Raw genomic sequence first — 25,166 nt, forward strand, 5'->3', positions numbered from 1 at the left:
TTTATATCCTGAGGTGCTAATGTGAATATCCAAATGCACAATTTGGACATCCTTCTCCTATTTAAAGTGCCGTGTATGAAAACTTTCAAGTACTAGAATTCTCTTTGCTACCACGTACTTGAGGAAGAGTGAGGAAAGGAGGAGGAGGAATGGGTCTCTTTATATCTATATCTACCTACACACACATTATAGGAGGAGCTGGTAGCAACCTCTATATTTAGCCTAACACTTTCCTGTATGAAGGATTCTTGCAACGATTCCTGTGAGAAACTCTCACACCATTGTTTGCAGCAGGCCTTTGATATTGGGCAGGTGGAATGTGCTCAGGCTAGAGAAGCGCTTTTTCATTGTCTGTCATTTTTTGCTGAGGTATAAACTGTTAAAAATTCCTGTTTCTCTTCTCTTGCTTGCATTCCTCAGGAAAAATGTTGGCAGACTTCCAGAATAATAACTGGACGCAAAAATTCTAAGGCCAGGCTCATGTCACCACCAAAGCAGCAGCAACAGGAATACCTGGGAGTTGCCAGAGCAGCTGTAGGGGGTTAGGAAAGGGTCCCCCCATCCCCAGACCTGGAATATGGGCCCAGTGGCCTCTGCCCTCTTCTGACAGTACCAACATGGGGCAAGGTTTCTTCACCTCACACTGCAACCTCACCACTCAGACTGAACACCTATTCCCTAGCAGCCATCCCCCTGTCCCTCTGAGGAGATGGAGCTGCAGATCCTCTAACTCTCAAAGGTAGGGAATAGGAAACAAAACAGAAAAACTGCACACAAGATCAACCACCATCCGAACCCACCACATAATCCACCCCACCATCTGTGGGCACCAAGTGGGGCAGGAGCTACACCAATTCCTCGTGGGGGCTAGAGAAAGAGGGAAGAGAGCCAGGCCAGGCTGGGATCCCCCTTCACAAACCAGCACCTGCACCCAGTGGTCAACCCACGTTCAGGAATAACAACCTTCTGCTGCTTACAGCCCATGTAGTTAGTTCTGAAGATCCAGCAGTAGCAATTTGTACTGCAGTGCTAATAGTTCAGAGTCTAAACTATGATGATGATGATGTTGGGGGAGGGATGGTCCCAGTCACACATGATAGAACCTTTTTCCTTTTAAAACACTCTAGAAAATTACATTTAAAGCTATATTAAAAGAAAGTTATTTAGTTTTCAGATTCAAGCTCTCAAAAGTTAGGAAGTGTTAGATTTGCACTTGCTTGCACAATTTTAATTCCAGCATCCTTGAGCGTATGCGTTATGATACAGTATTTAATTACATAGTCATCTATTACTTTTTCCACAAGAGGCTTGCTTCATTCAGTGCACAGGATATACAAGGGGGCAGAATTAAGGCTGTACAGGCAACCGTAAACCTGGTATTTGCTACCTTTCAAGTGCTTGACTTTGCAACCAAATAATGTTCTTTTAATACAGATTTTTTAATATTACTCATGTGTGTGTTTTATCTTCTTATTTCGGTTTGTGAAAACATAGCTTCTTTTTATCCCTAAAGAGAGTGTTAGCCCTCCAAGGACCCCTTTCAAAAAATAAACAACAACTAATTTCAAAACTTTTAGACTCTGCACAGTCCAGCTTATCAAAGAATGTTTCATCTGAAGCTGCTGAGATGCACAATACCATTTTGTATTGTCTCCTGTTCTCTGTTACATGGGTATGCTTCCTCTTCTCATGGTTACTTGTCAATATAACCTAACCCACTGGTGCCTGGTCCATGTGTCACTATCTGAGTTCATGTGTAATCCAGCCTGCTGCTAGCCACTACTGGTAATATGATTCCCAAGGCTGTTGAAAGTGACCAGAAAAGGAGGTCTGAGACATGGAGGAAGTGAGGGGGTAAAACTGACAAGAGAAGTAGTGACCTAAGAGGAGGGTTAGAGAGGTTAAAATTAACAAAACGGAGAAATGACCCTGATATTACTATGGGATGGAGGGTTCTGAAATACAGGGGAAGGGTGTGAAACTAGTAAAGGAAGCAGGAATAGTGAGAGACTGATATGTGCAATGAACGAAGGCAAGGAGGCTAGCACCACAAAAAGAGAAGGGAATGTAGTGCTTCAAGCTATGAAACTGATGCTTTAGTTTCATACATGCTGCACATTTACATGTCTAAGAATTCTCCCAGTGCAGATGTAACCCACCCACCGCCTGGGCTTGGTGTTGTGTCCCATCTAGTGGCACTGAGACGAGAGAGAGAGAGAGAGAGAGAGAGCGCGCGCGAGAGAGATTAATGAGTCTGCTCTACAGCCTTAGGAAAAAATAGCTTTTAGCTCATGTGGTAGAAGCTCATGCACTCAGCTCCAGAGGCTTCAGGTTCGATCCCACCCGCTGACGACCAGGGTCTGTCGGCGTTACACATAGAGTTCTACAATCATTTTGTTCTACGAATAGCTGCAGCCTACTACAGAGGAGACACCTGCTGTGCTAGAGACTTTACATTTCCTCTTTCTTCGTCGTTTCCCATAATCTAAAATAAAAATCATTCAGAGTACATTGCTACTCTTTGTGTCTTATTAGTCGTAAAGCTTTTATTAATAATTATTATTACTATTATTGAATAAGGAAAACAGAGTGGGCTGGGAGAGACAAGTAGACCAAATTTTCAAGAGACCGGGGCCCAATTTTCAAGTGCTCAGCACTAACAACTGGGGCCAGATTTTCAAAATGTTCAACTCCCATTTAGGCACCTAGCTAAGGTCTAGATTGTAAGAGATGCTCAGCAACCTGCAGCTGCCATTCCAACATCTATGGACAGATTCTCAAGACTTTAGCACCCAAAAGCTGAGTTCTTTTGAAAACCTGGCCAGGGCTGCGGGAAGCAGCACAGGCCGAGAGATGTGCTGGCCGCCGCTTCCTGCAGCCCCCATTGGCCTGGAGCAGTGAACTGCAACCAGCTGCGATCAGCCAAAGCTGCGGATGCTACAGGTAAACAAACAACCCCGGCCCACCGGAGGATTTCCCTGCGTACCAAAGGTTACCGATCTCTGGGATAGATGTTCCTAAATGACAGCACGGAAAGGGCCTACGCCCAATAACTAAGGGCCTACGCCTGAAAGGTATTAAGGACCCACAACTCCCACTGACACCTCTAGTTGTTTCAAGAAGTCAGCACCTCTGAGTCCCTTTTGATGTAAACTCTTCGGGACAGAGACTGTGTTTTCTGTGTCTGTAAGGCACAATATAAAAATGAGTAAGAATAGTTCACGGTGCTTCAGATTCCAGAATCCGTTAGTACACTTTGTCTTAGACACCATGGTCATGGGCATAGAATAGGACGCTAGATAGGTAGTGAGATAGATTAGAAAGAAGGAAATCTAACTTGATTTATAACCCCTCTGAAACTAGTACTTTATGTCACAGTGTCCATTATAACTAGATTATGCCTTCTCTTTAGTCACTGCTTTAATTTCCTTCAAAGTTCCAAACTAATTTCAAAATTCTTCTCCAAGGGACTTTACTATCAGTCTCATCATCTGGTTTCTACACTTCAGTATGTGCCATGTGACTTGGGCACAGGATTTATTTTATGTGTAAAGATAGGGCAAGTGACAAAATCTATTGTTAACTGTGCTCCAAAGCTCTGGAATGCTGTAACTTGCCTCATTTAGTGTCATCTGTGTGCTCCGAAGTATGTTCAAGGTGTTCATGGTCTCTTAATCGTTCTGAGTTTTCCAAACTGTTTAACTGGTTTGGGGTCATTTCCTTTTGTCAAGAGAGTTAAAGGCTGAAAGACTCTGGTTGCAAATGTATTTATTTTTGGCTGCCTCAATGCTAAGAATCAGATCAAATCACTTTATATAGCTCTTACTAGATCTTGCCCAAAGCACTGAGGAGATAACTCTAACATAAAATAATATACAATTAGGAACAGTGCTCAACACTATGAATTCTAGATGCTCAGACATCAATGTGATGGGCACAGTACAAAATCTTATTAGAGAGGCAGACAGAATCAGTAGCCGCAGCATCTTTCCCTTGGGAAAAGGTATTCTTACTAAATCCATTCAGTGACTGCTGTTTTAGGACAGATAGACTAAAAAGGCAAACTTTCTGAGGTCTACTACCCCTACAGTAAATAGCAATCATCTACTGTTAAAAGTAAGTATAATTCACTTTACAAACTAAGCTTTATTTTTTTCTTTTTCTTTTTTTTTTAACTATTCTAAAGCTGCCTGAGAATAGCCTTGTGGTTACATTGGTACCTTTAATCTTACTTGCTATTTCTAGCTCTTGTTGATTTTCCAGCCTACAGTCTGACACAGCTTCTCTTTGGTTTTCAGACTCCTTGTTTTATCTACTGCAATGAGAAATCTCTCTTTCCCCTCCCCTAATTTGGACTGCATGAAAAAGAATCTGTTGTACAGCAAGGTCTGGGAAAAGATGGATCAGTTTGCATTTCATTTTTACTCAGAATAAAAATATAGATTCAAATTACCAAAGTCATGGTCCATCTATAGACTGTATACTTTCTATGTTATTTTTGATTATTTAGCACATATAATAGATCTCTCAGAAACAAATATCAAGCAAGCATGTGATTAACTAGGTATAGTTGATGCACTAGAAAAACCAATATGAGAAGAACATATTTTTCACACATCTGAAAACCTTCCTGGTTACAACTGGGGAGAGATTATTATCCCATGAAAGATGATTCCATTTTTGTTTTGTATTAATTCCCCCCACCACTGCCTTTACCAACATTTGCAGTAAGTAGAAATAGCAAATTTATATATTTGGAAAGAGAGATTTGATAATGAGTTGAAATATATTACAATGCTTTTCACCTTTCACCAAGGAATGGAGAAGGAACCACATGTGTGAGCATGCCAGTTGGAAGGCATTCAGATACCATAATGATGGGTGCAGTAGAAAAACCTAATAGATCCATGCTGTATCCTGGAAAGTGGTGACTCCAAAAAGAACTCTAGCATAATAATGGACAAGCAACTCAGCATGACTCCCAATGCGATGCAGTGGCAAAAGAGAGCCAATGTGATTACTGGACGTATAAAAAGGGGAGTAGTGAGGGGGAATAGGGAGGCAATTTTAATGCTTATACAGTATTGATTAAGCTGATACTCAGGCGATCTGTGCCTGACAATAGTTGGGGGGGGGGGGGCAGAGGAGAGGCAGCTGGCTTCAGCAGTGTTACTCAGCATGTTCAGTACAAGCCAAGCAGCAAATCTGGGGGGGCACATGACCCCACATCCCCACACACACACACATTGCCTCTACTGATACTTGAATTCTGCATCCAGTTCTGGTGTCCACACTTTGAAAAGGAAATTGCAAAGTGGGAGAGGGTGCAGAAAAGAGCCACAAACATGAGTTAAGGGTTGGAGAAAAAGGCCTTAGAATGAGAGACTTAAAGAGCTTGATAAGTTTTGGTTACCAAAAAGAAGACTGAGAGGTGACTTGATTACAGTGTGTCAGAGTACCTGCACTGGGAGAAAATGCTGGTTATGAAAGGGCTTTTTATTGTAGCAGAGAAAGGCATAACAAGAACCAATGGCTAGAAGCCAGACAAATTCAGATTAGAAATGAGGCAAAATATTTTCACAGTGAGGGTGATTAACCACTGGAACAAACTACCAAGGGAAGTGATAGATTCTCTAACTCTTGATGTCTTCAGATCAACACTGCATGCCTTTGTGGAAATATAAGATGCGCTTGAACTAAGCACAAGTTATTGGGCTCAATGCAGGAGGTCAGACTAGATGATCTAATGGTCCTTTCTGGCCTTAAACTCTATAAATCTATGAGAAGGCTCTCAAAGCTCTTTATAGACATTAAGCATGAAGGTGGTACAACTTTATCAACATTTATAGATGAGGAAAATGAGCCAGAGAAGACCAATTCCTGCTTATCTTACTCACGTGAGTAGTCATATTGATTTCAATGGTCCTCCTTTGTAAGAGTAAAGGCAAGCAGAGTTTGACCCAGAGAGAGTAAGGGCTTGATCCTTGGAGGTATTGAATGCCTTTTACTCCCACTGAAGTCAGCAGGAGTGGAAATTGCCCAACATGTCACGTGAGATGCTCAATATCTTTCAGAATCAGACCTTAAATGGCTTGCACTAAGTCCCACAGCAAGTCAGTGCCAGAGCTGGAAATGTCTACTCTCATACTATATGTTTTAATATACATATTTTTGTATGGAATAAAGAACACTAAAGATGCACCCTGAACCCCTACAAGTTTACATGTGCAAGGTTAGCTCTGCCACAATATGCATATGACTATGGGCTTTAATAGTATGATCACATGCCATAATTTTCTCAGACTCTCTACATTGGACATATAGAGAGCCAAATTTCTTCCAGTAGTGGGCTGGCCAGGGTAACAGACACCATGATAAAAAACAATAAATGAAAGCCAGAGCTTTTGTTACGGAAGTCATGTCTTGACAAACACACAGCCTTAATTATAGTGGTGCAGATTTACACTAGCACATTCCAAGAAGTATTATTTCAGAATGGTTTGGGGTCAGCTGACATTCATTTAGAATATCTGATTTCTACTTCCATTTTTCAGGAAGTTCCCACAGAGCTTGGATATAAGAGAGAGAGGGCTGACATCTGGGAGTTTTATGAAAGAAGAAACACTAAGTATATAATGTTCTATCTCAAAATAAAAATACCAGCCACAAACATCTAAAATTAGGCACAACATTGTTCCTCTAACTTGACCAGTGGTCTCTTCTCCTGAATTCTATGCGCAGAAATTGAGTTCAGTAGGCTGCATACCACAGCTCTCCTAATATAGAAATCTGGGTAAATCTAGGAGGTTCTGAATAAGATTTAACCAATATGTTTTGATCTTTTGCATATTAATTGGGAACAGGAGTAACCAGTCCTGTCATGCCTCAGAATGAGCTGTTCAGAGAAGACATTGCTTGTGGTATATCATCTAAAAAATATTTTATGATGTTGATATTGTGAAACATTTAATTCAAACTACATCTCACTATGACATTCAAGTCTGGATAACTGAAATTACCCATTATCACCCTTCTATTATATTTTTTTTCTTCCTTAAACTCTTTTGAAATAAATATTCTGGATCAGGTTAACCACTGGTCTACACAGAATCATTTCCACTGAAATCAATGAGGTTGCACCTTCTTACATCACTGGTGGATTTGGCCATCTGACTTAACTTCACTGTGTTGATCAGAACATTGGTTGTATACCTACCAGCAAAGATATGGCCCCGATTCTGCAAACAGAACCACATGGACCTTTGTGCACACACACCCCAATAGTTCTCTTTGCATGTTTAGGTCTTATACTTGTATTCTTGTAGCCTGGGATTCAGTAAAGATTCTACCTCAGTCATGGTCCTCTTCCTGACCAGAAGTTAGTTCAGTAGAGTCTATGGAATCCTATGTACCAATAAAACCCAACCTAGCTTCCACCGTATAGTTATTATAGTATTTGATTACGTTGTTTCATTCCATCATGTTTTAGAAAAGCCAATCAAGTTGAGACCTTCTCCCAATGTCAAACATTCTACCCTACCCATTTTTCCTGTTAAAAATTGGTATTTAGTAAAATATTACTTTCCTGGAATCTCATTGAGATGAGAACTACACTTAATTTTTTTCCCCCAGAACAAGCCACCTTTATTCATCTGCTTGACTCTAGTTCAGATATCTAATTTGCTCAGTCTATAACTCCCACTCGTACCACACTCCTTTTTAAAGGTAATCTGCAAAAGGTTGTCCTTTTAAATACAAACTTGCTTCTAAAATTCCAAAAGAACAAGTAAATTCAAAATCCCTCATAACTCAGAACTGGTTCATACAATTTAGTTGAACCTAATCAGCTCTATATTCAGCTCTATATTCAGATTAAGCATAAGAAATTTTCTTCTTAAAAAAAGGAATGTTTTGAGAAGGTGAAAATGCCGGTATAGAATGGAGTGCATCTTTCATTCTATGTTTGTGGTGGTTATAATATTGCTAATATTGGCAGCTGTGGTAGAGAAACAATTGGAGGGGTGGCCCTTACAAATTTTGCAAGAGCTATTTTCAATTTTCTTTGTTAACGCATGAAGCTGATATTTTGATCTTTGTTAAAAGTGCAGAAATGTGATTTCATATGCAAAAATTATCTTTGTCAAAACAAAGTCACAATGTAGAGGTCTTTAATTTAAAAAAATAATCAAAACAAATTATGGCCTACTGTATTACCCAGATAGGTTATTTTCTAAAACTGGATGATTATTTTATGAATTCAAAATGAAAAGTATAACATTTGAATTTTAAAATTTTCACTTTTTTTCTGAATAATTCACATAACTCTACAAGAATATCTTAACCTCTAATTCTTCAGGATCCAAGGAGCCAATGTTTGTCTCAAATTTGGTTAAAATACAAATAGACTGATAATTACATCTGTAAACAAAAGCTACACACGTTGTTTCCTCTTCAGCAATTTAACTTTCATCAAACCCTTAACACAGACTCATGCTATTATTGTCCCATTCTGTTGTCAATCTTCCACTATCTTTGCTTCTTTCTATAGTTTCTCTAGCACGCGCTCTCAGCTCCTCCTTTACAATCAAACCCATCAAGCCAACAGAATCATCTCCCTTCAGAGCTCTTAAACTATCCTGTCAGGCAATCTCTAATGTTAGCATTGTATTGTATCTAAATGACACTTATTGTCAGGACCAGGACATGGGCAGCCTGACCTAGTGGTTGGAGCAGGGATGGTCATGCCTAATGGTCAGAGCCAGAGTGCAAGCCGGGGTCAGAGTACAGGAGCCAAGAACTGGGGTTGGGTCTGGTGCAGCAGTGAGAAAGTTTCTCGGTTGCTTGGACAACTTTTCTGGCTTAAATTGTATGAACTAGCCAATCAGTGGGGCCAGTCATCACCCCTCATCAGCAGTACCTCTGGGAAGGGTTAGAGTTCTGCTAGAACTCTCGCCTCCAGTAGTTCTGGATCAGCTGCCCAGCAACGCTCAGGGTGTGAGGGCTGCTTGTAACCCATGCGCCCAGGTTCGAGACCTATGGACTTACATCATCCCCTTCACCTAGGGCACATCAGGGTGGCTTTGGGCCTGGTTTCCCAGGATCAGAGTCAAGGAAGGCTCTCAGTAGGTCGGAGCATGGACATTTTCCATGCACTCCCAGGATCATTCTTCTTGTCTGCAGCCCTCCCAGTTACCCAAATATCAAAGTTTTCCCTCCTTTCTTTTGGCGTTGAGGATTTTGTGGACAATATATTCAGCATGATCTTGGACATGAAACAGAGGGGGGAGGGGTGGGAATGGATTTTGCACATAAGGCTTCAGCAATGACGTGTAGAACTCTGGGTGTATCCAAAGGGATTGAGGCAGGGGGAGCTTAAAAGTGACTGTGTTGACTTAGTTGAGAATTTGGTAAGGACCAAGAAACTGGGAGTCTAACTTGTGCGATAGCCTATCCAAGCATAGGTATTTGGTGGACAACCACACTTTGTGGCTCCCAGATAAGAAAGGAGCTTGCTGTTGACACTAATCCACATAGTGCTTGTATCTCCTCTTAGCATCTTTCAGGTGAGCTTTCACATCCTCTTGGGTCTGACGTACCAGTGGTACCCGGTTTGCAGATGCAGGGCTGGAGGAAATTGTGAGTAGTTCCAGGTGGAAATGAGGGGGGTACCTATAATGTGAATAGAAGGTGCTTTGCCCTGTGGAAGTTCTACATTGTTGTACACAAGCTCCACCATGGGTAATAGAGAGGATCAATCATTCTGATGATGATTGATATAGCACCAGAAGTAATGTTCCAGAATTTGATTAATTTTCTCCATTTGGTCATTTGTCTGGAGGTGGTAGGCAGATGAAGGGCTGGCGCAAAACGACTAATACTCAGACGGCCTCTCTCCAGAAGTGGCATACTTACTGAAGCACTCTGGAAGACCACTAAGACAAGTGACATGGTTCACTCAGAGCTGAGCAGTTTCCCCAGAGGAGGGCAGCCCAGTGCAGAGAATAAAGTGGGCCATCTGGAAAAGTGGTATACTGCATACAAGATTGTCCTAAATCTGTTGGATTTGGGTAATTCCTATATGAAGTGTAGGGTGATGATTGCTCAGGGTCTGGATGATACCTGAAGGGGTTGCAGGAGTCTGAAAGGTTTATCAGATGGTGCCTTGGCAAGGGTGCAGGTGTTACAGGAGGAAATATAGGTCTGTATTGTGGCTCACGTGCGGGGCCACCAAAAGAACTGTGAGGCAAGCTGTTGGGTTTTGGTACAGCAAAATGACCTGCTGGGGGAATCACGGAAGGCATGCAGAGCTACAACTCTTGGGGGGCTCAGGAGAACATTCTGTCACGTAGAGGATCCCTTAGCAGACAACCAGGGCCTTCTTGTTTAACACTTTCTGGTCGCTGAGGCGGGAGGGGATGCCTGGGTTGAGCCCAGCTAGATCCAGGCAGACAGGTCTCAACAAGGGGACATGCCAAAAAAGTTCTGGGGCTTAAGAATGCTTGAAGCATCAGGGCTCGGGCCTTTCAGGTCTTCAAGATGCTTTCCTTTTCAGAACAGCACATTGACCTTTCTATTTTTAGGCTCTGACAGGAGATAACAAAATAGAAGTGTGAGAAGAACAGGGCACAGAGAAGTTGTTGATTAAGGGCCTTGGCCCTGTGCAGATATTCCAATTTCTTATAGTTGGTATTCACCTGGACTGGAGACCAGACCCCTCAAGATAGTGGTACCATTCCTCAAAGGCAACCTTAATTGCCAGGAAATCCTTGTCCAGGGTTTCAGAGTTTTGTTCTGCAGTGGTGAGTTTTCTGGAGTAGAAAGCACATAGATGCAACCCTGTTGGGGGGCTGCACCTCTGGGAAAGCACTACCCCAATCACTATGTTGGAGGTATCTGTTTCCATGGTGAAGGCTTCTGTGGGATTTGGGTGGATCAATAAAGGGGCAGAATTGCATGCGAGTTTTAGCATTGACAGGACAGTTGAGCCTCAGAGACCCAGTGGAACTGAATGCTTTTGTGAAGCAGGAAGGTGAGGAGGGTGACTCGTTCTGGGAACTTCAGGATTAACCTAGGATAGAAGTTAGCAAATCCCTGGAAATGCTGCAGGTCTCAAACATTCCACAGTGTCACCCAATCGAGGACTGCCTTCACTGTGCAGGGGTGCATCTTGACACCCTCTGGGAATTGGAGCAACCCTAGAAACTCTATGGAGGACTGGTGAACTACAGCTTAGTGAAGACGCTGTGCTGGCGTAGCCTTTTGATGGTGGTACAGATATGGGTTGCTTGCCCCAGCTCCCGAACTTCTGAAGATTGTCGTATGTGGCTTGGAGAATCAGTAAGTTAGGCCATCCCTGGTGTATACCCAGACAGCCTCCACATGGTCTAACCACTTGCATGAGTGATGGTGGATAGCAATTCCTGATTATGAGTTGGTTCAAAGCCTGGTAACACAACACAACACACCACACACACACATACACACACAATCGGAAGCTTCCATTCTTCCTTTTCATGAAAAGTACTGGCACCCCAGTGGGACAGGTGGATTTGCAAATAAACTCTTTGGGCAGGTTTTCTTAAAGGTAAGCCTGCAGGGCAGATGGCTCAGGCTCAGCCATGGAATAAATGCACCCAAACAGAATCTTTCTTCACTCCTGGTTGCTATTCTATGGGGCAGTCATACTCCCACTGTGATGGTAGGGAGTCTGCAGTGGAGGAGGGGGTTCAAATATATCTGCATAATTATACTGGGAGGAATTGGTGTTCAAGATGTGTGGCTGAAACAGCCAAGCCAAGTGCTCTGCTTGTGGTCCTTAGAAAACTATTGCACACTTCCCACCCACTGGGGGCTGGCAGTGCTGATGGCACAACTCTGAGGGGAAGCTGACCTGTTCCCGCTCTTATGGCAGACCGACCAGGAGATAACCAGAATCAGAAGAAAGTGTGGGGAGCAGATGACATTGAATTTCAGTACCTCTGGATGTCCTTTGATGGTAGCCTCCAAGGGCACAACTTCCATGGCCACTCTCACAAAGGACAAGAGTGATCCATTAATTGTCTCTACTGGGTCTGGGATGGATTTCAGTTGTAGGAGAATCTGGAGGGTTCAGGCTACATTCGCATCAATGAGTGGCTTATTTGTCCAGGTACACATTACTCAGCTAGAACTTGTAGGTGTAGTATTGCTAACCAGGAGCTGGCATGCATTCCAGTCGGGACCATGATTTGGACTTGTGGGTACACTTTGTCAAGGCACTTCTCTTTTCTCCTTGCACCATTCATACAATTGATTGTCCATCTAGATCAGTGGTTCTCAAACTTTTGTACTGGTGACCCCTTTCACCTAGCAAGCCTCTGAGTGCAACCCCCTCCCCTTATAAATTAAAAACATATTTTAATATATTTAACACCATTATAAATGCTGGAGGTGAAGCGGGGTTTGGGGTGGAGGCTGACAGTTCGCGACTCCCCATGTAATAACCTCGTGACCCCCTGATGGGGTTTGAGAACCCCTAGTCTAGATGGTGAGATCAATAAAAGCATCTGGGTCTGCTAGGTTCTCAGTCAGGGTCAGCTCATCCTTGATTGGTTCTCACAGACCACACCCAGAACTGTTGTAGTTGGGGCACCTCATTCCAGGCCATCTCTGACATGAGCCAGCAGAAATGCACTGCATAGGAGGCAGCTGTACCTTGCCACTGTTGGAGCTTATGCCAGGCAGCTTCTGTGGTGCAGGTGCAATTGGGATCACCAAAGATGGTTGATATCACTTGCTGGAAGGTGCCCCAGTTAGACAACACCGGACTGTCAGTCTCAAGTAAAGGTCAGGCCCAGCCCAGTGCTTCTCCAGTCAGGAAGCTGACTAGCAGGTCTACTCTGGCTGCGTCGGAGGAGTACATCTGTGGGTGAAGCAGCAACTGGAGGCAGCACTGATTCATGAAACCTCAAAATCTTTGGCAATCCCTGTCAAAGCATTCCGGCGGAGGAATGATGGGTGCTGGTTCAGGTCCAAAGCACAGTGCTCTCAGTAAGAAGCTGGAGCACTTGGTCCTGCAACCTTGGTTTTCAGCAGCCAGCTGCATAGCCTGTGCCTGGCAGCACTTGGCTGTCTGCCTGACTGCAGACTACCAGCTCATGAGATGCCAGTGTTCCTTGGGGTGTGAGGGGCTCTGCTGGATCCATGCCTGGAAGGGGTTATGCTCTGCCAAGGGGTTAGTGGTCCGAGCAAGCTGTCAGGACTGGGACATGGGTGGTCTGGCCTAGTCAGGCCTAGTCAGAACCCAAGTCCAACCCAAAGATCAACCAAGAGTCAGGTCCAGTGCAGCTGTCAGGAAGTCTCTCCTTTGCTCAGACAACTTCCTGTGCCTCCTTCTGGCTTAAATTGTATGGTCCAGCCAATCAGTGAGGCCAGTTATTGTCCTTAGTGAGGATCCTCATGGGCAGTGCCTCTTGGAGAAGTCAGAGTTCTGCTAGCCTCTCACTTCCAATAGTTTTGGGTGTTACCCAGTGGCAGCCAAAGTGCAAGAGCTGTGTAGGAACCCAGGTTTGAGACCCATGTGCACTCTCACTCATTTCTAGATTTACTCTGGGGCCAGAGTGTGGTAAGACCTGCTGGGATGTTCAAGGGGAAAACAGCCAAGTAGCCATTCTCCTCATTGTGATTTTGTACATGGGTCAGGTACAACCTCAGCCCTTGTGCACCAACAATAGTGGAAGGAATCCCAGTAAAGCAGGCAGAGGATGGGGACATGATCCCATCCCACTCCATGCTAGCCAGTGGAGAGGAGCTGGCATCTGCTAACGAAGTGCAACCTACTAAATCATACTAAGCTGTTACTGTTGTGTATGCTCTCCCAGGACTCCAAGAGGCACCACAGGCAGAGGCTTAAAGCTACACTTTTGTCCTGTGTGCGCTTTTAATTAGGAATAAGAAAATATTCCTTTCCTGCCAGGCCAAGTAGAAGCAATCCAGGGCACTGGACATAACCCATGTAGACCCTCTCATGTTATTTCCTACCCCTTCTTGGGTGGCAGCAGGTTTTAGAATTATGATGAACAGGGCTGCTTACAACTCTTGGAGCTACTGACTCAGGCTGTGTACAGGCTCAGGCAGGCACCACTTCACTTTGGTTCACCTTTTGAAGCTTTTATTTGCATCCATGAGGGCTACAAATATAATTTTAAAAAAAACAACCTGAGATCTTGTTAGCTGACTCCAGGATTCCAGGCCCCAAGCATTGGCCAACACTGCCTATGCCTTAATCCAGGCCTGCTTGGTTTTAATCTGCTGCCTTCTTTTTTTATTTTAAAGCACATCTAATGATCTAAACATCAACACCAATTATACTGTCTCGACAAACGTGTTTCATTTTTGACATAGTAAATATTCACCTGCCTCCCTCGTGAGGGTAGTGTATTTCTTACCACAAATAGTCTAGACACACTTGAAAATAATTGGCCCATCAGGATTCCTTTGGCATTCATGATAATGCTCTTAAATCACTGTGAATTAATGTGGCATTAATGATGATGTAATTAATATGCATTTCCATAGAAATTCCATGATGATTAATCCATCAACAGTGATACTGTATCTCAAAAAGAAATAAAATAAGTTGAACAAATCTTTCAAGACAAACAATTCCATAAAAATTGCACTTATACAAAACAAATCTGATTCAAACAACAACATTTTAGTTTTGCTTTTTTCCTAAGAAGCCATTTTGCCATCCAATATCAATTTCAGCAACGTGGAGGTTTACGTGAAAATGCCAGTAATACAGCTGTGCTAATATAATTGCTTCCTAATGCTGTTCAGTGGTGCCTGAAGGCCAAACTATGCAGCATGTTGCCCAAATGACAATGCTTTGAAAGTCTGTTGCTACAATTTCAATATTTTGTAAAGGCTTTTTGAGCTTGTGTGTGAAAAGATAAACACATCACTTGAGTTCAGATAAAACTGAATGAACGTAACTATGCACAAACTAAAACAACATTCGTTGATAAACTATTGGAGAGGGGAGGATCTGTTTTCACCAACCTAATTTCAACATTATTTTCATAAATGCTTTGGAGGTATACTCTCATGGCACCATGCTACAGGGGGTTATATATAGGGTTGGGTTGGCAGACTCTCATATCTTGCCATAAGAGAGTAGAACCATTAATTTATAATAGTGGCATGAGTAATAGGCAAAATTGTAACAATACAATTTTACGTTGCCATAAGAGAGTAGAACCATTAATTTATAATAGTGGCATGAGTAATAGGCAAAATTGTAACAATAGAGCCGCAGTGTAATGTTTAACAGCAACATTAAGTTTTACTTCGTGTTATCAATAGTTTTACCATGCACTTTCAATAACTGTTTTTCATCAGAGAATATGGAAAATTAGATGACACAGATTTTCACGGTTTTAAGATAATAAATGTATCTTTTTCTAGAATTAAAGGTACAAAGAAAACACTGAAAGCTTTAGAATTTTTTATCTTTGGATACAAATCTAACATTTTGATGCACACAACAGCTTCAATATATATGCTTGGTACAAAACTACTATAAATACTGCCTCAAAAATAGAATGAAAGGGTGACAGAAAGTCAACTCTCGGTACTGGCGTAGTGAACTCTCACAAGACTCGTAAGCAAGAAGGTGGTGTTCTGCTCTCCCGACCAGAGAGGCTCTGTGGGAATCCTGTGGCTCAGCTGCTGTGGAGCCTTAAACCTCACTCAAGAACCAAAATGATCTCCTTTCTTCACCCATGGTTTCCCAAACACACATTACAAATACAGCTTTTCTTTCTAGCTGCCACAAGAGCCTGCAAACCTTCCTGGCTGCTCCACTTCCTATTCAGGTATGTTACTTTAACAAAAAATAAGTTGTTAACCTGTACTGGGTTGGCAGACTCTCATATCTTATTTTACCTTTTTGGCAACAACTCACGTTTTGATTAATGCGCGAGTCTCAAATTTTATGCGAAGATATAAATACCTAGTACTTATTGTACCATTATTAGTGGAATTGGAGTCAGAAGGCCCATGTTCCCTGGAGGTACTGTTATTGACCAGACTCCAGCAAAAAAGGGAACATAGGGAGTTAGACTGGAAGTAATTCAGCCACAAGGGGAAAGCAGTGTAAAAGGTTAGTGTCACTCTTTATAAATGAAACACTTATATAAAATATTTTATAGTCCAATAATTTGTACTCATTAGCTAATTAAATGCTCACAATAGGTCTACCATGCAGGTATTATACATGTTTTACAAATGGGGAAAACTGAAGCACAGCATGTACTAAGATTAAAAGAAAATATTGGAGCCAGAGAATTCAGGAGTTCTTGAATTCAAGTTCTGTGTTTGGATTACTGGAGCACACTTCTCAATTCTGTTTCATCATTTGGCATCACCCTTAGGGGATGAGCAAACTGGCTCAGAGAGTGAGAAAAGGTCTGAACTCTTACTAAAAACTGGGACCTGGGAACTATCTGTCAATAAAGTAAAAATCTCAATTAAAAACACTGAAAGCTTCACCAAGTACTTTCTCAAAAACCTTGTTTTTCATATTATGCTGTTAGATTAGAAACTTCCACCCACCCTTAATAGTATTGGAAAGAATTCTCAAAAAACTCAATCATTGATATACAGAATGAGGAGGAAGAAGCTGGTGATATCACTTCTGAATGTGATCCTGAATATGAGACAAGAAGTAGGAATAACGATAGCAATGACTGCCACGCTAATGATAACATGCAAACAAAATAGACTATACTGAATGCCACACACCCAAGAGATTCTTCATTGTTATAAAAAACATAGTCCTACATGTATGCAGTGTAGTTGTAGCTGGCCAAGGGGAGCTGGGGGGGGCAGCGCCTGTGGGTGGAAGCAGTGCACAGAATCACCTGGCCATGCCTCTGCCGAGGAGCTGGCAGGACATGCTGGCAGCTTCCCAGGAACCACCTGAGGTAAGCACCGCCTGGAGCCTGCACCCCGAACCCCCTCCCACACCCCAACCCCCTGCCTCAGCTCTGAGTCCCCTCCTGTACCCAAACTCCTTCCTGGAGCCTGCACCTCAAACCCCCTCCCATGCCCCAATCCTCTGCCCCAGCTCAGAACTCGCCCCCACACTCCAAACCCCTCAGCCCCAGCCCGGAGACCCCTCCTGCACCCCAAACTCCTCATCCCCAGCCCCATCCCAGAGCCCACACCTCCAGTCGGAGCCCTCACACAACACACCCTGCACCAACACCTGTCCCAGCCCAGAGCCCCCTCCCACACCCTGAACCCCTCATTTCTAGCCCCACCCCAGAGCCTGTACCCGTCCCACATCCTAACCCCCACCTCAGCCCAGAGCCCTCTCCCACGCTCCGAACCCCTAAGCCCCTCCCCCCTGCCCAGAGCCCCCTCCTGAACCCCAAACCTCTCATCCCTGGCCCCACCCCAGAGCCTGCACCCCCAGCCAGAGCCCTCACCCCCTTCGCACCCCAACCCTCTGTCCCAGCCCAGAGCTCCCTCCCGCACCCTGAACCCCTCATTTCTGGCCCAGGGAGCCCCCACCCCCAGCTTCTCCTGCACCCCAACCCCCGCCCAAGCCCAGTGAAAATGAGTGAGAGTGAGTGAGCATGAAGAAGAGCAAGCGACAGAGGGAGGGGGGATAGAGTGAGCAGGGACAGGGCCTCAGAGAAGGGGCCGGGGCAGGGCAAGGATGTTTGGCTTTGTGAGATTAGAAAGCGGGCAACCCTAGAGACAGCAGGGAGAAAAGGCTTCTCCTAGGTCAGGGGTGGGCAAACTTTTTGGCCCGAGGGCCACATCGGGGTTGCGCAACTGTATGGAGGGCCGGGTAGGGAAGCCTGTGCCTCCCCAAACAGTCTGGTCCCTGCCCCCTATCTGCCCTGTCCCATTTCCCTCTCTGACTGCCCCCTCAGAACCCCCAACCCATCCAACCCCCCCTGCTCCTGGTTCCCTGACCACCCCTCCTGGGACCCCTGCCACCTATCCAACCCCCTGCTCCCTGTCCCCTGACTGCCCCAACCCCTATCCACAAACCCGCAACCTGACAGCCCCCCGGGGACTCCCACCCCCTATCCAACCACCCTCTGCTACTCATCCCCTGACCACCCCCTGCCAGGACCCCCTGCCCCTAACTGCCCCCTGGGATCTCTCTCCCTTATCCCACCCCCCGCTTCCTGTCCCCTGACTGCCCTCCTGACCCCTATCCACATCCCCAACACCCATCCAACCCCCCCACTCCCAACCCTCCCTATTCCCCATCCCCTGACCGCCCCCCCAGAACCTCCGCCCCATCCAACCCCCCCCCCCCCCGACTGCCCCTTAGGACCCTCCACTCCCTTACCCAACCCACCTGCTCCCTGCCCTCTTACCAGCAGCAGGAGCTCGCAGCTGCAACACCCAGTCAGAGCCAGCTGCGCTCCTCATGCTGCCGAGTGGGAGCATGGCCCGCGTGGCAACATGGCTGCGGGGGATGGGGGGGGACAGCAGGGGATGGGCTGGGGACTAGGCTCCCCGGCCAGGAGCTCAGGGGCCGGGCAGGATGGTCCAGCAGGCCACATGTGGCCCACAGGCCGTAGTTTGCCCACATCTGTCCTAGGTGGAGCTGCTTGCCTCCCTTTAGGGGAAACACTGAGTTTACTTCTATTTGGGGAAGGGCTGGCAACCAGAAGCCAACATAATGAGTCAATGATCCAGTGAGGGGCAAGGAAATGTATTTCTTTTGTATTGTGGGTTTTTTCTTTTTGTTTTTATTAAGAGAACTACTCGGGCCTACCAGGAGGCCCATTGTAAATAGACCAAAGTTAAGAACTAAAAACCTCCAGCATAGGACTGATTTACTCCAGCCCTTCTGGCCAAAGTGAGAAATGCTGAGGCTGACGTGGCTAATGAGATGCCTTGCCACACTTTCTGTGAAATATTGTGTAAAAAATTTTAGGTCCTATATAATTAAGGCGGCTGTGGTATATTGCAGTCACATGGAGATTTGTTTAGTAAGGTAAGAGGGAGACCCTGAGGTGTTAACACAAATAATAATTATTTTTATTCATAAACATTCCACATCTGGGTATGGAATGTGTATGTCGGGCCATGAATGCTCGAAATTGGGGGTTGGGGTGTGGAAGGGGGTAAGGGCTCCAGCTGGGGGTGCAGGCTCTGGGGTGGGGCTAAAAAAGGGTGCGGGAGGTGGCTCGGGGGGGGGAACAGGGGGTTCGGGGTGCAGACTCTTGGAGGGAGTTAGGGTGTGGGCTCTGACTATGGGTGCAGGCTCTGGGGCGGAGCTGTGGATGAGGAGTTGGGGGTGCAGGAGGGTGCTCCGGAGGGGGGGAACCAAAGGGTTTGGAGGGTGGGAGGGGGATCAGGGATGTGGCAGGAGGTTGGGGAATGGGAAGAGGCTCAGGGATGCAGGCTCTGGGGGGGCGCTTATCTCAAGCAGCTCCCAGAAGCAGCGGCATGTCTCCCCTCCGGCTCCTATGCGGAGGCACAGCCAGGCGGCTCTGTGCATTGCCCCATCCACAGGCGCCACCCCTACAGCGCCCATTGACCGTGGTTCCTGGCCAATGGGAACTGCGGGGGTGGCGCTTGGGGCGGGGGCAGAGTGTGGAGCCTCCTGGCTGCCCCTATGTATAGGGGCCAGAGGGGGGGATATGCTGCTGCTTCTCGGAGCCATGCGGAACGAGGCAAGCCCTTGACCCCACTCTCCGGATGGAGTGGGGCAAGTCCTGGAGCGTGCTGCCCGGCAGGAGCTCAAGGGCTGGATTAAAATGTTTGGAGGGCCAGATGCAGCCCCTGGGCCATAGTTTGCCCACCCCTGCTATAGACTCTAGGGTAGTCACTCCTCTGTGGAGCAGTGGTTGGATGAAGTTAAAGTGTATAGCTGAGAATCAATTGTATACCAACACTACAGCCCAAATTCTACCCATCCAAATGGTCCCATGTGTCAGTCAAAGGGGAGGGATGATAGAATGGAACCCAGATAGAATGGAAACCAGCACAGTAGATCCCTTAGAGCAGAAGAGCAATTACTCAATGCTACCTTGTGGCATCTGTCAGAAAAAAAGGAATCCATGAGCAAAACTGTCCTAAATTCCCTAAATCTCAGCATTCACAGGATATTTTTACATTCCTACAGTCATGTAAATGAAAAAGCTGTTCTTTACAGATAATTCTTGCAAATGATCTTGTGAAAGACTGACTACACTGCAAAGTTGTTTTCTTTGTTTTCTGTCTCCTGTTCTTTGAATTACAATATTTAAAATCCCCCCAAAAGGCTTCTGTTTCTCTACATCAGCCCTGGTGGGAATGCCTCATTTTATTTAAAAGGATTTTCATCTGAACATAGCAATGTTAAAAAGCTTAGATCAACAAATTAGACTGAAATAGATGTCAGGATCAATATGGGATAAAATCTGCAGAATGGTTTCCACAGTTATAAATTAAATGTGAAGGCCTGAAAGACACCTTCACATACTATTCATATAATTCTAAATAGTCTCCTATGCAATGCTGTGATTTAGGAATGTTTGCACAATTTTGTAACTTACTGCTTCCTGCCTGGCCACACAAACAGCTGCACATTGTTGTTCTGCAGACTTCAGATGGGGGAAAAGAAATAGTATGGTGCTGATCAGATTGCACTATAGGTAATAAGTCCTGATTTACTCACCCCAGGATTCCAATTTTGCATAATTTGCAAAGTATCACCCGCATTTAAATACTAAGATTACACAGTGCTCTGAAACTCTAAACAAAGGTCAATGATCAACATGGAAATTCAGTTGGAACTGATATAGCTTAGCAGGAAATGTCATGGTGAGTGAAACCCATTTACTAACTCAGAGAGAGAGAGAGTGCAAACTCCACTTTATTTCACCTTGAACGGCAGCAGTGTGTAAGATCTTCTCTTTTAACAACATTGGCCCCCACCTAAAATGTTTCTTCCATTTTGAAAGATTCTACTGCTATGAGAACTATTCCCTATAGTTAAAGAGTGGGAACACTATTGGAACTGACAATCTCCACCAAACTGATGGAAATTTTTGAAATGCACCTAATATAACTGCAAATCAAATGTGGTCTTAAATTAGACATCATACAGCCCATGCAGTGTAGTTGTAGCTGTATTGGTCCCAAGATATTAGAAAGACAAGGTGGATAAGGTAATATCTTTTATTTGACCAACTTCTTTTGGTGAGAGACAAAAATTTCAGAGATCTGTGTTGCTTGAAAGCTTGTCTCTCTCACTAACAGAAGTTGGTCAAATAAAAGATATTACCTCATGAACCTTGTCTCTCATCATACAGTCCAGTCAGCAATGGTTAAATACTAGAGGATACACAAAAGACAAACCAAAACTCCATATAATTCCAAAAATATCAACCAGAAAGTTTCATGTTAGATTTGTGGCACCTGAATCTAGGTCAAAACTAAAATTACATAGCCCTATTTTTCAATTCATGACCTATCTGACTTTTGGCTAGTTGTGGGCTGGTTTACAGTATGCTGCCATACAGTGGGTGAAATCTTGGCTCTGTCGAAGTAGATGGAAGTCTTGTAATTGTCTTTAATAGGTTTAGGATTTCACCCATTACATATGGTTAAAATGTTGTGGATGAAGTTCACACAGGGATTTTGGTCTGTTTGTTTAAAAAAAATAATTAGTCCTATGAGCATGCAAAAATATTTAATGGGGAAAACAACATTATTTATTTTAGTTTGAATTTGTTATAAGTGAGTAGTGCAAAACATTAAAAGCATCAACTATTTCATATTCCTGTGGACTTTGAACCCAAACCCTGCACCAAAATACAAAAATGTGTTGGTATTAGGTTTGCAAACAAAAACCACAGCTTTCTTGTCCCTTCTCTGCATCTAACCAGCGATATGTGGAGAAGAGGGCAAACTGAATACATGCCAATTGATGTGGACACAGAGGCAAAATGAGGACAGACATATGCATGGATATAAGCAGAAGGCCACAACTTTTCTTAACTTTAACACAAGAAAGGGGTGCTATCCGCCCATCATCCATGCTCTCCTATAACCAGACATTTAATTGGTTCCAGTGCCTTCTGGAATGGAGGCAAAAGAGGGTCCACATGGCCCCTGCACTGGGCTAAGTCCTGAGATCTGGGGAACGCTAACCGATCAGCACCCCTCAACCCCAGCTGGCCAGTGGGTGCCAGAGACTCCCAGGGGCGAGCTACCTATTATCCCTTGGCGAGTGTCTCCCTCCCTTGCCACTGAGACTGTCCCCCTTTCAACACTGGTGCCTCAAGTTACCCCGCCCATTGATGCAGGTGGGTGGCATTGACTGCTCATGGGGTATCACCTAATTTCATTGCCACTGTCAGCCATTCCTTCCTTTGTTATGCACCATCAGGGCCATGCATCTTTCACAGACAGGCTGCTTGAATACCCCTGCCACTCCTGAAGCTGACACCTGCCTTGTCCTTTACCTCATTCTGGGCTCTTATTTATCAGCATCCTGAAAGAACTAACTGTGGTCTCATCTCTGGCTTCTCATATGTCACATTCTTGATCCTGTACTCTTCATTGAACCCCACTTCTTTGCCTACTGCTTATTGGCAGTCCAATTCTAGTCCTGTCTGCGAAGGTTTGGGAATCTCTCTCTGTTTCCAGTTGTCCATGAATCCAGAACGAAGACACACAGTGTTTTGATTATGTCCTTGAAAAACTAGAATCCAATTACTGTGGCTTTCCAAAACCAATACCTAAGCCTCCCTCCGATTATTTCTTTTCTTCTTAAAATGAAGAAGTGTTCAGAGATCAGTAAATAGAGCAGAAAATATTCCATTTTAAGTAAGAACATTCCATAAAAAATTGCCTTCCATCTATATCATATCATCAAAGAATATAAATACTAAAAACATGACTTTCTGCACCAACTATGAGAGAGGCAAGGTGGATGAGGTAATATCAAGTTGGCCCAATAAAAGATGTTACATCACGCACCTTGTCTCTCTAATATCCTGGGACTGACACAACTACAACAAAACATGCCCAAACTATGTTATCAGAGTAAGATTAATAGTTTTCTTTCATGTTGTAAATATTTCATAACCTGGAACTTAAGTAGTAAATAGCCCTTAAAAGATTTTTTTCCTAGTCTACAACTAGATGTTAAACAGGGACGGACAACTACAATAGAATGCAAGGCGCCACTGAGAGTAATTAGAAGACCGAGGACAAATTTTTCAATGTGAGTGCCTAAAGTTAGGTTTTTCAAGTCCATATTTAGGCCCATAAATAAGGGGCCTGATTTCCAAAGATGCTGAGCACTCATCAACTCCCACTGAAAGGGGCAGAAGCAGCCAAAGCAGGGACTGCTGCACTGGTGGGAGGTTGTAAAATGGAGTTGAGCAGGGGGACTGGGAACTATACAGCAGAGAACAACACACACAATATATAGGCACTAGGACCCAGGCAATGCTTCCCCTCCACCCCACTATGTCATCCTGGGGGGAAACTGCAGAGAGAAACCCGTCAGAGTCTCCCACTGGTTAGAGCAGAAGCAGAGACCCTCTGCACACTTAGAGCATTTCCTACACTTTTGACTGGACTTTCACTGCCCCAGTGGTTCTCAACCTGTGGCCTGCTTGTCGCCCAATCAGCACAGAGCTATGGCCCATGTGACATTCTCAGGGCCATAGAGGTAGTATCAGATGAGGCCCACAATGGTAAATAGGTTGAGAACCACTGCTCTACCCTGTGCTGATTGGCTGTTTGCTCCAACCCTTCCCCTCCCTGCCAAGTCTCTTCACCTCAGCTTCACTCCACACCTGCCCCTCTTATCCTCTTCTCCCCTCATTCCCCTTCCCTTTTATTTCCATGTTGCTGAACCCTGCTTCACTAAACCCACCTCCTGAAAATGTTTCAATATGAGTTTTAGCATGGTTTCCTTCACTCATGTTATCTGTTAGAAGGGCTAGTACTCCCAAAACAAGGGCTGAGCAAGTAATTTATTTTTCAGTTTGGCCAGCAAACCAAAACTTCATTAGAAAAATGGGTTCTGAAACTGTGGAATGGAGGAGTTACACCCTTTAGCTTAGTGTTTAGGGCAGTGTTCTCAAAGCCGGTCCACCACATGTTCAGGGAAAGCCCCTGGAGGGCTGGGCCAGTTTGTTAACCTGCCTCATCCACAGGTTTCGGCTGATCGTGGCTCCCACTGGCTGCGGTTCGACATGAAGCTACCTAATATGTCATTTTGGCAGCAGTAAGATTAGAAAAGCAAAATTTAAACCGGTTTCCAGCAACAGTTTTACTGGTTCAGAGGCATCCTCAAGGAAGAACTAACACAGCAATCATTAAATCACATTCTACAGTATTTGTAACTGAGCACAGCTATAAAAACAGTTAATGGTATCTAGAATGAACATGCAGTGTATGCTGACCTTACTGAAGAGTTAGTTGGAGAAGGCCCATAAGATGCACCAAAAAATCCCTGAGGACAATAAATCCAATAAATCTATTTTAGTGCAACACAAAAGTGCTGATCACTCTCCACTCTGCTGCACTCAGAGCAGGTTGTTGTTGTTTCAACAACACGTTTTCACTGTACTATGTTAAGGCACTTAAAGGATAATATTAAACCTTGCACAATAGTCTCCCTTCCATTACATGACTCACAGTTTTAGTCAAGATTATAAAAATCTGACACTTTTTCCTACCTAACAATCAACATCATCCTTCTTCCTTGTAGAACTTCCTGCTGAGGTGGCATTGCTACAGAGTCCAGCACAAAGTCAGGTCATGTTCAGATAAAAATATCTACCTCCCTACACATATCCACTTCAGGCTATTTTTTTCTCCAGATGCACATTCTCATAAACAGTTTTCTGTTTTTCTGATGACAGTTCAGGTATTTTAATGGAAGCCACACGCCTCTATGGTTTATTTACCAGCTGGCTAAGGAATTTAAATGAAGCAGAATACTAAGATCTGATCTGCCATTCTGCATCAACAAATTAAGTAAACATGCTCAGAACATTGCAAAACATAGTTCTTCAAACAGTCTGTAGTCACAGCTATGCCACCGCCTCAGGTAAAATGAGCTTTGACTTAAAATATCAGTGATCAAATAAACACAAAAAGCAGAAAAAAGATCATGAACAACACTGAGTGAAGGTAACTGC

At 44.3% G+C, this 25,166-nt stretch overlaps 1 protein-coding gene across 1 annotated transcript in view; it reads right to left on the minus strand.

Annotated features, from left to right (window-relative positions):
- The window catches only part of PHEX (phosphate regulating endopeptidase homolog X-linked), a 132,251-nt gene that overhangs the window by 99,675 nt on the left and 7,410 nt on the right, over positions 1-25,166 (minus strand). The window lies entirely within an intron of this gene.

This window comes from Mauremys mutica, chromosome 1 (genome assembly GCF_020497125.1).
Source record: "Mauremys mutica isolate MM-2020 ecotype Southern chromosome 1, ASM2049712v1, whole genome shotgun sequence".
In the NCBI taxonomy this organism is placed as follows: domain Eukaryota; kingdom Metazoa; phylum Chordata; order Testudines; family Geoemydidae; genus Mauremys; species Mauremys mutica.